The following is a 15,371-nucleotide window of genomic DNA, read 5'->3' on the forward strand; positions in this document are numbered from 1 at the left end:
AGTCGTATACCACCCAACCGTATGGAATAAAACCTCAAAATTAAGTGAACTCTTTTGGTCACAGATCAAGCTCACGATTGTGACATGAGTCCGACCTTTGGTTATGAATCAAGGGTTCCTTTTCGTATTCACGATAGTGTGGTTGACATAGTATAAGCCTAGCATAAAATTTTGGGTACCACTTGTACCCTAGGTCACTATTGCCAAGTGGTCCGATTCGTAAGGGGGAGTCGTACCCCTGCACGTATGGATTTTCCAACTTTTAACCAAGGAGCTTTTGGTCATTTCACAAGCCTAAAACCCTTTTCCCTCTCACTATATAAGGTATAGTATCCTCCTAAGTCTTTATTTTATATGACTTAAATATCCTAAACACTCTAAAGGCTCTTGGAAGGAAGATTGAAGGCTAGGGTTTGAAGGTGTTCATCTTGTGGTAAGAAGGAGGAGTCGAGTTTATTGGTGATTCAAGTTGTTTAATGAATGTATCTGTTCCCTTCTTTAAATAACCCTAAACCCAAGTATTTCACACTTGGATTAGTAAGTGAACATGGTTGTTTTGAATAAAATGAATTTTGATACGTAACAATGAATAATGATGATTCTTGCTTATACTTGTGTTGATACATATTATTGATAGTAGATTTCATATGTGGATGCTTTTTATAGGTTGTTTAATATTAGGGTCTTGAGTAACCCTAATCTAGATTATATCTACCATTAAAATGGCCTTGTTAAAGGTATGCTCACAAGGTATTTGTAAAAATATCTAAGTGAAATGACTAGTTATATGTTGATGGTGTATTGAGTTAGGTCAATGAACCAAATGAGTATGAATGATTGATAAATGATGTTTTAAAAGGTATTGTGATCCTTGTATTATGAAATTGACAACATTGTAGGTTAATGGTTAATGAGAGGGCGAAATCCTAGGCAAGATAAAGACTTTAAGTTATGTATTGAGCCAAGTGGGCTAAAACTATGATTTATCATTGCTAATGAAAGTTGAATAGTTTGTGTGTGGGTCATGATGACAATAATTTAAAGTGTGTGATAAAATGAGTTATGGCATTGGCGTATTGACATGGTTGAGTAATAAAGGCCCCTATGAGGGCCATATAATCATGTAAAGTGTTGAATTTGGCCAAATATGTTAAAGCTATTATGTGTGGAAATAAATGCAAGTTAATTCTTGGTAAATGGTTGGTAGAGTCCTTGTTGTCGACATGATGACTAAATGCAAATCTTTGATGATTGGTTGACTAAATAGTCATAGTCCTTAAAGTATGAACTCAAATTGTGTTTAAATAAAAGGTGCATATAAGGTTAATAAGTATGAATGATTATTGTTAGGAGTCTTAATGACCATGAATAAAATTGCATGGTGTTATGAACAATGGCCTTAGGTCTAACCATATGAGCAATAGCTAAAGGGGCCGGTAGAGATCATGTGATGGTCTATGTCGTTGATGTGTAGCCTTGATGGCTTGAATGCCTCAAGATGGGTAGAGTTCCTAGGAGATGTATTAACTGGGTTCTAGTATGTGTACAAAGGCATTTGGGTTCGTGGTCCAAGTCTACTGACCATATAAAGGTGTTGGTTCGTGGTCCAAGTCCGCTTACCATATAAAGCATGTTGGTTCATGGTCTAAGTTCGCTTACTATATAAAGCATGGGGGTTCATGGTCCAAGTCTGCTTACTATGTAAGGCGTGTTGGTCTATGGTCCAAGTTTGCATACCATATAAGGTGTGTTATTTTATGGTCCAAGTTTGCTTACCATAGAAGGTGTGTTAGTTCGTGGTCAAAGTCCGCTTACTATATTAGGAGATTTAGTTCGTTGTCCAACTCCACTTACCATATAAGGCATGTTTGTGCGTGGTCCAAGTCCACTTACCATGCAAAGCATATTGGTTTGTGATCCAAGTCTGCTTACCATATAAGATGTGTCGGCTCGATGCCCATGTCCCCTTACCTATTGTAGCATAAAGGATTCTATGTGTCTAAAATAAAAGGGGGAGAGGGAAGGTTTGTTGTCCTTCACTCCTTGACACATGAATGAATATGTCATATATGCATGTTACGACTTATTTTATGATTTGACTTGTTGTGTCACTACATGTATATGTGTCTTTGATATGCCTATTCTTATGTAAATGTGATTGCCTATGATGGATTGACAAGGATTGATCAAATATATTATTATATCCTTATCCTTGAGTTACATGCTAGTGTTCCAACCATTAACCATCTACGAATGCTATGTCCCCACGCGACATAAGGGCCAGAGCTTCTTCTTCTCTTCCCTCACAGAGATTAGGTAATCGAAGCGGATCATACATTAATTCAAAGTAGTGAGCTTCCTTTCTTTATAAAACATTCTTATCTTGGTCTCTTATCTTTAGACATAGTCTCACTTGGATTTAGTTTGGTTATCATCGGGGGCTAGTTTCAACATATACTTTTATTGGCATCAGTTTTGTATAAAAGCATTATGAATGACTATGGGCTTGGGCATATTGGCTATGCTATTATTATTAATGAAATGGTATATATTGTCAAGCATTGTCTATAAGTCTTACTTTTCCACTATCTTATTATATGGTTGGAATCCATTCGACCCTTTTCGATAATTGTTGATATTCTTGTTAGGTTATCGGGATGACCTCCGGTTCATGTGAGCTTGAGGTGCTCATATGACATGGCCCAAATTTTGGGTCATGTCAATGTGGTATCAGAGCTTGGGTTCATGGTCAGTTGGGTGTTCATAATGTTGTGTTGAGTAGAGTATTTTTATGGGTGTGAAGAGTACCACACTGATGAAAGAGGGGCTATGAGACATTTTAGGAATGATTCCCTTTCTTATGTTTCAATCTCAATCTATAGAGTCTAAGGTTTTGGATTTATCTAAATCTTATTTGCTATATTTTAGATCATGCCGCCAAGGAGATTTGATACCTAGGTAAACACTTCTATTCCAGCTAGGGACAATATAGACGGAGTTTGTCCAACCTCTGGGGTTCAAACTCGAGCTAGGGCTGCGACATCTGACCATCTTCGTAGGGTTCCACCTGTCCCCACCAATCTTAACTATGAGAGTGACCTCCCCTCCTGTCATCCCAAGAGAATGCTACTAATGCGTATTTCCATCACTTCATTAACCTCTTGACCCAATTGGTAGCTTCTCAATTTGGGCGTGGTTTTTCGTTTGCTCTATCCTTTGAGGCCACAAGGGTTGGTCAATTCATAAAGTTGAACCATCCTATGTTTATGAGTGTGAAAGTTGAGGAATATCCAAGAAGTTTCTTTGATGAAATGGAGTAGATCTTCTGAATTATGCATGTGTCAGAGATGGAGGGAGTCGAGTTTTCTTTCTACCAATTAAAGGATATAGCGTACCAATGGTATAAAGAGTAGAGATGTCTAGAGGTGTGGGTGCTAGTCTGGATGAATGGGAAGATTTCTCTAGTGACTTCCTTTACCACTTTTTCCCTCAAGAGTTGATAGAAGCAAGAGAGTAAATATGTCTACAGGTGTGGGTGATAGTCTGGCCAATTGTACCATGCTTGTACATTCTATGGTTAGCATCACCGTAGTGAGTGCGAGTAGGGGAAGAGCAGTTTCTTTATTTTTACCAGATAGGGTACATGCCATGATAGTGCTCTTCCCGAGAGGCTACTCGGGCTGACAGAGACCCTATTGATACTTTGACTACTCATGCACCGAAGGGTGCTATCTCTGCTCCTGTTTTTGGTACCAACGCTGGCTGAAGTTTTTGTATATAGTTTCTACTCAACATGAGTCTGAGGCATCTCCGAATGTTGTTGTTGGTATATTAAAAACTCCTTCTTAGTGTTGTATATGCTTATTCTTTACTTGGTATGTTAGACCTTATCTATGATTGTGTATTTTAATTCGGTTCTAAGTCATTCGAGCTTTTTTTGTACATTGATAAGAGACTCCGTGGTTGTAAGGAGTCTATCGAGAGTGTGTGATAACTGTTGATGATAAAGAAAGTCTTGTTTATTGATAAAGGTGGACATAATTATGCTTGATTCCAATTGGGGTAGAATTAGGTAGATTCATCCTATATTTCCTTTGGTTTTTGGGCCATTAAGGTTGTGACTTCCCTAATGAGTTGGTCATTGTACAAGAAAAAGGTCCCTAGAGTGGCTAAAAGGACGGTTCTCCCTATAAGGGTGTAACACCCCACATTTCGGACTAGAATGAAAATCCATCATTCATATGCGTAGACATTCCAAAAGCCTCGAATCCTATGTAAATTTAGTGTGTTAATCAATTACGTAGTGTGGGAATCTATTTGAGCATGAATTTAGATCATAGAGGTCCCCTAACTCAAGGACAAGTTGAAAGCTTTCCTATCGTTCAAGTTTTAGTGAGCGTCAAAACGTAGGTCAACTTCAATCGACCATAACTCCTTGTATATATCGAATTAAAGGACCTACTATATATCAAATGAAATATCTTTGAATTATATTTCGAATGATACCAATTTCTCCCAAATACGATATCATAGTAAAGAGTTATGACCAATTTACTCCAACATGTCAGCCTGGAAAACTGACTGACGACATTGCTGATAACTTATCACAAGTGTGATGACTTATCACAAATGTCATCAGCATTAGGCAAAATCTTGCCTCCAGTGATGACATTTCTGATAACTTATCACAAGTGTGATGACTTATCCCAAATGTCATCAGCCTTAGGTAGAAATCAGCTCCCAAGTGACGACATTTGTGATGACTTATCACAAATTTGACGATATTTCAGCGTTGGTCATCAACTAATATTTTTAGCAATTGAGAAGTAGTTTCGTAAGGGTATTTTGGTCTTTTGGTTCACCTCCCACGACTTTTAAACCTCAAGGGACATAACTTTCTCCAATTTTTCTTTAGTTAAACATCTTAAAACTTCTCTCATACACTCTCAACCACAAGATTAGGATTTTCTCTTAAGATCAACTCCTCAAGAACAAGAACATTCTCACCCAAAGGGGTTAAACCCTAGTCAAGAAAAATCAAGAAAAAGACTAAGGATTTCTTCAAGAATCTTAAAGAAACATTAGATCTCTTTTAAGATTCAGCCTTATTCAACCCAAATTATAAGGTTTTCTCTCAATTTTTTCTCAAGAACGACCTAGGGTTTCAAGACAAAGGTTCAAGAACTCAAGAATTCCTTCGTCAAGTTTCTCCAAATTAAGAAACTAAGGTATGCAAGTGTTGATTCTTAGGTTCCTTCCACCCAAGAAGTTCAAGAAACCTTTATAAAATTCTTAAGTTTATGTTTTCATGAAATTTTATGATACATATGAATTGAGGATGAAGTTTATGTTGATATTGAGTTCTAATTCATGTCTTGATTGTAAAGATGCAAACTTTGACCCTACTATGTGTTGATTATGTGATAATCATAATAAAGCCTCTTCAAGAAGCATGTTAAATTATGTAATCATGTTAATTACGGATAATGATGATATTTCCTTGATGATGTTGCGAATGCTAGACTACTATTATGATGTTTTATGTGATAGATTATTATTGTGATGTGGATGTTTCATATATATTCAAGAAGTCATGTTTGTCAATTTTTTTCCATCGAATCCTGGGGGTACTTGTACCTGAAAAAAATATAGATATGTGCCTAGAGCCGAGTCAGTTCAAGAGAATCTCAGTCGTGCTATGATTAGTAGAATTCAGTCAGTACAAACGTTAATAAAATTTAGTAAACCTCAGTATTCAGTCAATTATAGACTCGAGGAATATCGTTTAAGTGAGAACTCCCACAGTTGCAGTTTCAGTATCAGTCTTCAGAGTAGAACTCAAAAATCAGGACTGTCAGATACAGTCATCTATCTTAGTAAGGAAATCAGATAGTTCCAGTGATTCATAGACCACCCATTAGATAGGCCTGGTCTCACACAAAGTTATTCAGTATTAATACTTATCGAGATCACCTATCAGGTAGGCTTGATCTCAGTCTCAGATTCAGTTGAGTATTATCATTATCGGTTCCATAGATTACCCATCAGTTAGGCCTGATCTCAAGCTTAGTAAATCTAAATCATTATCAGAAGATCTAGAGATCATCCTGCTAGATAGGTTTGATCTCAGATTCAGCCAGTCGATATCCATTATCAGTAGACTCCATCATCTAGTTTATTAGTATTAATAAGTACTGGTATCAGTTTCCGATTCAGTATCAGTTCTCAGATTCAGTCCCAGTATTCTCAGTAACAGTATGTTAAGTAGTTATAGATTCTCTATATATGCTAATCCAGCTCTTGCATATCATTCAGTTAAGTTGTGTTCATGCATAAGCCCTTGCATTCAGCTTTACCCCATTTGCATACTCAGTACATTCAAACGTATTGATGCATTTGTGCTATGGTATTTTATTTGACGCCATAGGTTCAAAAGCATGAGATCTAGAGTACCCTTAGCAGTCCAGACTCAGTCAGCAATAGTAAACATAGCAGTGAGTCCTCATCATTCGAGGATGTTTCTTATTTTAGTACTTTATTAGATTCAATTTATTTTTAGTAGATGGAGTTAGTTGGGGACATGTCCCATCAACTCCAAAGTTTAGATAGTTAGTGCCTTTTTTAGACAAATGTATTAGTATTCAGGTTTTAGTTTTGAGTATTTTAGATGTTTGAACCTTATGGAAAGTTTTTGCCAGTTTTTGCATTTACTTTATTATATTATGCAGTGCTCAGGTGTAGATATAGATGAGGGTTAGCTTGTGGTCCTTCGGAATCATGAGCACCGTGTGGCATTCTAGTTCTAGAAAATTGGGGCTTTACAAAGGTTCCAAGTTAAATTGAACTATCCCTCTAGCATGAGCCCCATTCGTTCGGTATCCATGTCCTCGTATTAAGAAAGTGCATAGGTGCTTCTTTGATGGTTATTTCCTTAGAGTATGTTGGTGTTTTGGGTTCTTCTATTTGTGAAGAGGTCTCAGATTGTAAAGTTCATCAGTTGCATACAATAGAAGTGGGTTCAATGAAGGTTCTATGAGAGAACCAATAGTCTGAGAAAGATACTTGGGAGGCGAATGGGGAGCATGAATCCAAAGTATTTACAATTATGTCCTGTCCAAGAAACTCATATTTGAGATGTGCATTGTTGTTCCCAACTTGGTTTAAGTCTTCGATAGACAAAGGGTTGAAATCCCCAATGTTTGTAATTGACAGATGTCTTTTATGAACAAGGGATTCAAGTTCCTAAACATTTTAGTTTCTTTATATCTTTGAAAGATGAAGGGATCAAGCCCTTAATCTTTGAATTGATCAAGTTTTTTGATATATGATGGGATGGAAACCCAAGGATATTGAAACGAAGTGGTTGATTAATAATAACTATGATATATGTTGAGTTGTACCCTTGTTGTGTGCCTTGTCCTCAATTGTGTGAAGATTGTTTTGATGAGTGATAATGTTCAACTTGATAATGAGCTTGTTTTAACCATCATTCGCGGACAAATGATCCTAAGTGGGGGAAAATGAAACACTCAAGAATGTGGCCTTGCAAAATTTTTTAGTTGATTGGTAATGATCATGATATATGTTGTGTTGAAACATTGTCGTATGTTTTTTCTAACTTGTGTAAAGGTTGCCATGATACATGTTGATGTGTTAAGTTGTGTATATGCTTGATTTACCATTCCTTCATCGACAAATGATCCCAAGTGGGGAAGAAGTGAAATACCTACACTTTGAACTATTAAAAAACAAATTCTTTTGATGTCTCTAGGGTGGTTACGGTTGGAGGACTTGAGTCATACCCTTGGTCATGACTCGTAGCCTTATACCCCTCCTATTTCGAACCTTGAGCAGTATTTTAAGTTAGAATACTATATCTTATATGACAAGGCCATCCCTTGGTCGTAACCATGCAAGCGAGTCGTATACCACCTAACCGTATAAAGTAAAATGTCAAAATCGAGTGGACTATTTAGGTCACGGATCAAGCTCATGATTGGGACATGAGTCATACCCTTGATTAGGAATCAAGGGTTCCCTTTCATACCAACAATAGTGTGGTTGAAATATGAGAAGCCTAGGGTACAAGTTAGGGTACAACTCATACCCTAGGTCACTATTGCCAAGTGATCGTAAGGGGGAGTCGTACCATGCACGTGTGGATTTTCCAGCTTTTAACCAACGACCTTTTGGTCATTTCCTATGCCTAAAACCCTAGATCCTTTCACTATATAAGGAATAGTAGCGACCTATGTCTTTATTTTACAAGACTTAAACATCCTAAACACAATAAAGGCTCTTGGAAGCAAGATTGAAGGCTAGGGTTTGAAGGTGTTCATCTTGTGGTAAGAAGGAAGTGTCAAGTTTGTTGGTGATTCAAGTTGTTTAAGGAATATATCTCTTCCCCTCTTTAAATAACCCTAAACCCATGTATTTCACACTTGGATTAGTCAGTGTACCTGGTGGTTTTGAATCAAATTAAAAAAGTTTTATACCTAGCAATGAATAATGATGATTCTTTCTTATACTTGTAAGTTGTAGGTTTGTTAACATGAGGGTCTTGAGTACCCCTAATCTAGATAATATCTACTATGAAAATGACCTTGTTAAAGTTATGCTCACAAGGTATTTGTGAAAATGTCTAAGTGAAATGACTAGTTACATGTTGATGGATTATTGAAATAGGGCAATGGACCAAATGATGATGAATGATTGATAAATGATATTGTACAGGATTTTAAAGTTTTGTATTACGATATCGACAACCTTATTGGTTAATGGTTAATAAGAGGGTGAAACCCAAGGTAAGATAATGAGTTTAATTTATGTATTGAACCAAGTGGGGTGAAACTATAATTTAACATTGCTAATGAAAGGTGAATAGTTTATGTGGATCATGATGACCATAATTTGAATTGTGTGAAGAAATAAGTTAAGGCATTGGCCTATTAACATGGTTGAGTAATGTAGGCCCCCATGAGAGGCATATGATCATGTAAGGTTTGGAATTTGGTCAAATATGTTAAAGCCCTTTTGTGTGGAATTGAATGAATGTGAAATCTTGGGAAATGGGTTGTAAAAGCCTTGTTGTCCATATGATGACTAAATGCATATCCTTGATGATTGATTGACTAAATAGTCATAGTCCCTAAAGTATGAACTCGAATTGTGTTTTAATAAAAGGTGTTAAGGTTAATAAGTATGAATGATTGTTGGTAGGAATCTTGATGACCTTGAGTAAACTTTCATGGTGTTATGAACTAAGTCCTTGGGCCTTACCATGTGAGCAGTCTCCAATAGGGTTGGTAGAGATCATGTGATGATCTATGGTATTGATGTGTAGACTTGATGGCTTGAATCCCTCGAGATGGGTTGAGTTCCTAGGTGATGAATTGAATAGGTGATAGTATATGTGCAAAGGCATTTTGGTTCATGGTCCTAGTCCACTTACCATATAAAATGTGTTGGTTCGTGGTCCAAGTTCACTTACCATATAAAATGTGTTGGTTCGTGGTCCAAGTCCGCTTACAATATAAAATGTGTTGGTTTGTGGTCCAAGTCTGCTTACCATATAAGGAGTGTTGGTTCATGGTCCAAATCTGCTAACCATATAAGGAGTGTTGGTTCGTGGTCCAAGTTCACTTACAATAAAAGGCGTGTTGGTTCGTGGTCCAAGTCCGCTTTCTATATAAAGCGAGTTGTTTCATGGTCCAAGTCTTCTTACCATATAATGGTGTTGGTTCATGGTCCAAGTCACTTACCATATAAGGTGTTCTAGTTTGTGGTCCAAGTCCGCGTACCATATAAGTTGTGTCGGATCGAGGCTCATGTCCCCTTACCTATTGTAGCGTAAAAGATTCAATGTGTCTAAACTATAAAGGGGGTGAGGTTGGTAGTCATCCAGCCCTTGCCACATGAATGAATGTGTCATATATGCATGTTATAACTTGTTTCATGATTTGACTTATTGTGTCACTCTATGTATATATGTCTTCGATAGGCCCATTCTTATGTAAATGTGATTACATATGATGGATTGAAATGGGTTGATCAAATGTAATATTTTATCCTTATTCTTGAGTTACATGCTAGCATTCCAACCGCAAACCATCTCCAGATGCTACATCCCCATGCAACGTATGGGCTGAAGCTTCTTATTCTCTTCCCGTACAGTGATTAGGTAAGCGAAGTGGATCGTGCATTGTCTCGAAGTAGTGAGCTTTTTTTCTTTGGAAGACATTAATCTCTTAATCTCTTATCTTTAGAATTAGTCTCTTTTGGACTTGGTTTGGCTATCATCGAGGGCTTGTCCCAACATATACTTTTATTGACATTGGTTTTGTATAGAGGCATTGTGACTGATTGTAGGGTTGGGAATATTTTCTAGACCGTTGTTACTAATGAAATGGTAGATATTGTCTAGCATTGACTATTAGTCTTACTTTTCTTCTATCTTATTATATGGTCGGAATCCATGCGACCCTTGTGGATAATTGTTGATGTTTGCGTTGGTTTATTGATAATGCTCAACTCACTCCCATGATTTTGGGTTGAGGCGGTCATTGTCAAGTAACCTAATGTAAATTGGGGTATAATATCAAAGAGTGAATTCTATAGCCTTCCAACCTATGGGTACTCAAGTTACTAAAAGGTTACCTGGAATGCTAATGGAAACAACATGTATGAGTTAATGGGGGGATTTGATTTGCTTGAAAATTCTTCACATAAACTTCAACAAGTATGAGGTGAATGCTATTTTGGTTTGAATTCAAGATTTTGAGAAATCATTGGATTATGTCTCCTTAGAGGTGAAACATGTGGGACAATATTGGTTTACATGGGATTTAGTTGTTAATTAATGGATAGGCTAGGTCGAAGACCATTGGGGTCAATCTTTCGACAAAAATCCAATGATTTCACCCATTGGCCCTTTCGAGCACCTAACGAGTGTGGAGTTTATATAGCCACACAAAACCTCAACCAATCATCCCTATTTCTAGGATGATTATCTTGACATGATTTACACTCCCTAAACACTTATTTCTAATATTACAAAGGGTAGTAAACCATAGGATTAGTTGTTCACCATTGCTTTGTCCCTAGTTAACCCTCTTTGAGGATATTATGGGTTACCTAATGTTAACCTAAATCCCTCTTTCGAGGATGACAAAGGGTTTCACGAGCTTGTAGCTTTCACCCATCAAACCTATTTGGATATTTGGAGTTTTCACCCATCAAATTCCAACACATAAGCTCAAGCAATGTTGAAATCCATTCTCAACAACTAAATTCCATGCAAACACAACAATACCCACACACAGTCAAACTCTAGTCCAATATAATCCCAAGACTAAATTATTTATCTACTCATGAAGAAAGTAAGGAGATATATACCATGTGGGTCAACCAAAACATTCATTCCTCAATAAGAAACTAAGAAATTTGAGCCTTCAATGTTGATTACACACTTTTCCAATTAGGGTTTCAAGCTTCGAATTCAAAACTATATTATGAGATAAGCGATACCCAAAGAAGAAAGGGTTTTTTCTTATATATGATTTGGGATTAATCCATAATACTTTACAATTCTGCCTTTGGGCCAGTTCTCAATTATCCACGATCGCGTGTTTGACTGGGACCACAGCTATGCTACCATGGTTAGGTTCCGCGACTGCACTTTGCTGACCACCTGGACCTACGGTACGCTCACTCTAATTGAGGCTGACTGATTTAGTTTCCATCTACACTCCTTTTGCTTCCATTTTCTCCCTTTTTGTCTCCATTCCACATATTCTCACCTTCTTTACTTCATATATGCAAAATATAGGTGTTAGTGCACTTAAATCCGGATAATGCCTCATTTTCTAATACAAAACATGGTAGTGTGTGTATAATTTGTAAGAATGAGTGGTAGTATTACCACTCATAAACACCCCTAACTTAGACATTTGCTTGTTCTCAAGCAATGCTACGTCTTACATGATACCTTTATCACGTATGCCCTTATTTATGTTCCCAATGACCATGAAGACTCCAACTTTGTTTCTACCACAAAAAGATTTTCACACATGGATATAAAATTTTTATTAATGCCCCTTATCATATTCTGGAGTAACAAAGGATGCAATGGATCTTGGGGAGACTATGTAACAATTACTAACACTTTAGAACTAACTCACAAGAGGGCTTCAATTATGTTATACATCCACTTATCTCATTGTGCGGAAGATAAAAAAATCACCCACCTTAATTAACTCACATGCCCCCTCTCAAGAAAAGAAGGTTCACATACCTATTTACCACTTACGCAACAAGGAAAATTAGGTGTAATCACTCCCTCTCTCAAGGAATTCTCCATGATACAAGTAACACCATAGGCTTGCCCCTATTTTTAATCTCCACTACAATGACCAAACTTGGTTGGAAATCATAATGGGCTTTTTGAGCTTGTAATGTAGGTTTAGGATAGGGTAGGATAAAAATTTGGCTCAACAAGGCTATACCCTCCTTGAACTTCTACATCAAATTCTCATAAATTTTTGCTTATTGGGCCACTTCTTTTATTTTTTTGCTTTACCTACTTTTTCTCTTTTTCTTTAGTCAAAATATTTTCACCTCTTTTCTTCAATTCTTATGCTTGCATCAAGCTTCATGCACTCATTCTTTTGATGGACTATCTCTTCTATCAAAGAAAAATGCTTATTTCTAGGCTCATATGTTCTTTTCCTTTTTATGGATTCGTGGCTCAATCTACACTTTCTTTGTATTTCCATCACCCCAACTTAGGCTTTTGGCCTCAATTTCTATTATTAAGTTCAAGGAGAATAGGGTTCAAGAGAGGATGAATAGAAGGGTCACGGCTTATAATGTGGTTAGCAAAGAAAAGTCCAAAGGCTCAAAGAGGGTGACTAGGGGTAACTCATATGTATTGGTAGCCATTTTATGCTAAAGTAGGTTTCCAAAATAAAAAAATGGCCTATGATTATTTTACCCAACAAGAACAACAAAAATTTAGTTTAGAAAGACTAATGCGGCAAGTTCTAGAAGGTACAAGTACACATGAGATGTAGACAATTAAGCTCACATACACGACATGTGAATATTGTAAAGGGGGGTCAATTATTTTCCTCACTCGAGACAAGGGTGGAGTATCCCCTATTTTTCCACAATCAACTTTTGGAGTCAATAAAATAGAGAGAATTTTGTCACAAAGTTGCTCACGTCCATGCTTTAAACTCTTTGCAAAATTTTTCTGATGAAAGGGGGTGCTTGCTTTTATACCCAAACCATGCGTAATTTTCAAATCATGGCAACAAACTAAGATATCGTCTTACATTGCAAATTATAGTATGGGAGAACTTCCATATGGTTAATAAGACTTCATCAATGGGTGTGAATGTGAACTCCAATCATCGATGCCATAGGTACTTAGACTTCCCTTGCATCTATGGTTAGAAACAAAAATCACGAATTAACAAAACAAGAAAAAAATAACTACTCCATGCAGGTGTGAGCACCATCAGTGTGCCCGAATATTACAACCCAAATTAAAAGTAAGAATTATCCAAGAGCAGAAAAATATGCAGAATATCAATTATACATGCCCAAATCAAATAAATAAGGGGACACACCCAACTAAAAATGTAGCAGTGTCCTCACTGCATAAATAATTAAAGATAAAAGAGATGATGGTGCTCCTTGATTCCACATCAAGGACTGATATCACTCTTGGACCCTGCATCATCACCATTCTCCTCAAGATCTGATCATTCAGTCGGGGCCTCATCATCACTGTCCACCCAAGAAGAAGGAAGCTTTCTTTGGGGTCTTAACACCTTTCATAGACCCTTTACCCCTTCTCTTTGAATTCACCCATGTGTGCCTGCTTGAGCCTATAAAAATCATTGATTTACTTATCCCCAACTTTCACCGGCTTTTCCCGCATCTTTACAATCATATTTAATGGGTATGAGAAAGATACTTCACTAATATTGGCCTAAAATTCATGGAACCATTGTTCATTTGCAAGGCATGGATCTGGGGAAAAGCACTACCACCCTGTGGCTTCAAGTTTGTCGTGAAAAGCCAGTAGCTTCTCTGGTACATTCTCCAAATAAATTCCTCTTTCGAAAAGCAACTTTGTCTTTTAAATATCACTATAGTAGTGAGTATGGCATTCAGGTGCCATGAATCTGATATGATCAAACTTATTCGTGAGGTTGACCTAAAAGAACTAAACACATTACATCTTTCAACGTTATATGAATCATGTAAGTTGTGCTAGATTGATTATTAAAGTTCATTGGACTAGGTGCTTGGGGTTGCCTGGCTAAAAATTAAAAGTACAGGCTTTTTGACATGGCAGGAACCTGCCCTCAGTTTTTATGATCAAGGATTAGAACCATGTCTGTGTTATCATGGTAGCGGTCTATGACCGTGATAGCGACACCTGAGGCTAGTTCCACTGTTAGTTTTGCATGTTCAACTTCCTCTTAATTCTAGATTGCTAGCATGTTCTACAATATGGGTGCAAATTATGGTCATGTGAACAATGCTACTGGTGTGAGTGAATGTGCCCTTCAAATGTAAGTACCACTATTAAAAGTTCATTTGATCAATTTATCAAACACAAGATGAGCATATCACTTTTGTTTACCATTTTTACACACTGCTGGGTACTCAAGGTTTCCCTATTTGTGTGCACACCTTAATAAAGCAACCAACACCACAACAATAATAAGTATGTCAACATATAAAGCATAACAATTTAAACTCTAGGACCTTTCTTAGTTATGCACTCAATGGCCTATTTTAAAAAATAAAAGCAAGGATTCATGTCACCTACCGAAGTTATGACGCAAGAGGGATATGCACAGAGGATGTTTGAGAGCTTACAACTTGGCCAACAATGTATCTTAGATTTGAGGGGACAATCATAAAAATGGAGTGTGAGGGAAACGAAGGATACCAGGGGTTAAATAACTGAAATGATCGTGACCGCGGTCAAGGGCCACGACCTATAACACCAGCATAACCACGATCGCACATAGGGGCTATGATTAAGGTAACTGAGAGCAGCTCTGCTCCCCCGTTTTCCCCTGTTCAGCATTTTACTCAATTTTCATAGATTTTTCTCTGTTCAGATTTTCAAAGTAGACTCACACACTTTCCCATTTTAAAACTTATTAAATGCAATCCAAAGTGCCACAAATGCATGGTTTATTCAAAAGAAAAAGATATCATCTACACTATAAGAATATAACAAAAAGGATATGAGCCACTCTTGTGGCATTTATGGGTAGCGTCCCACCTAGAACCTTAGTTATCATTGTGGCACGATGTCTTCCTTCTTTTAATCTCACGGCGGGTCC

This window comes from Capsicum annuum, chromosome 4, assembly GCF_002878395.1.
Source record: "Capsicum annuum cultivar UCD-10X-F1 chromosome 4, UCD10Xv1.1, whole genome shotgun sequence".
NCBI lineage: Eukaryota > Viridiplantae > Streptophyta > Magnoliopsida > Solanales > Solanaceae > Capsicum > Capsicum annuum.